The sequence below is a fragment of the Colobus angolensis genome, unplaced genomic scaffold, assembly GCF_000951035.1.
Source record: "Colobus angolensis palliatus isolate OR3802 unplaced genomic scaffold, Cang.pa_1.0 Scaffold64, whole genome shotgun sequence".
NCBI classification, from domain to species: domain Eukaryota; kingdom Metazoa; phylum Chordata; class Mammalia; order Primates; family Cercopithecidae; genus Colobus; species Colobus angolensis.
In genome coordinates, this window is record NW_012120043.1 from 351,296 (window position 1) to 351,714 (window position 419).

Here is a 419-nt window from a genome sequence, read left to right on the forward strand (position 1 = left end):
GGGGGGGGGCGTGGGAGCTGCTGGGGCAGAACCTGGGTGTCCGGGGAGGCCATGGGGGCCAGGGAATAGTGTCACCCGGGCAGTGCGGGGTGGAGCCAAGGGTGGAGTCCCAGAGGGCGCAGCGCGGACTGTTGGACAGGTCCATGTCCCTATTATTCGTTCTGCTGTGTTTGAGCCCTGGGGAAACTGAGGTCAGAGAAGCCAAGCCTAGTCACTCCCCCTCCCCCTAATTCCAGACCCCGCCACAATCCCGTCGTGGACCAAGTCTGTCACCCACGGCCACCAGTGGGGGCCTGGTGACTGTCCCGCATCCTCCAGGCACCGCAGGCTGGAGGTGGGGGGTCTGGGGGCCGGGGTCCTCAGATGGGAGCTGTGGATTTGGGGACGGGGGCCTGAGGTGGGGGCTATGGAGTGGGGTG

At 66.6% G+C, this 419-nt stretch overlaps 1 protein-coding gene across 1 annotated transcript in view; it reads left to right on the forward strand.

Moving 5' to 3' along the window:
• Window positions 1-419, forward strand: part of HCN2 (hyperpolarization activated cyclic nucleotide gated potassium channel 2) — a 34,291-nt gene that overhangs the window by 17,468 nt on the left and 16,404 nt on the right. The gene's annotated exons all lie outside the window — the stretch shown is intronic.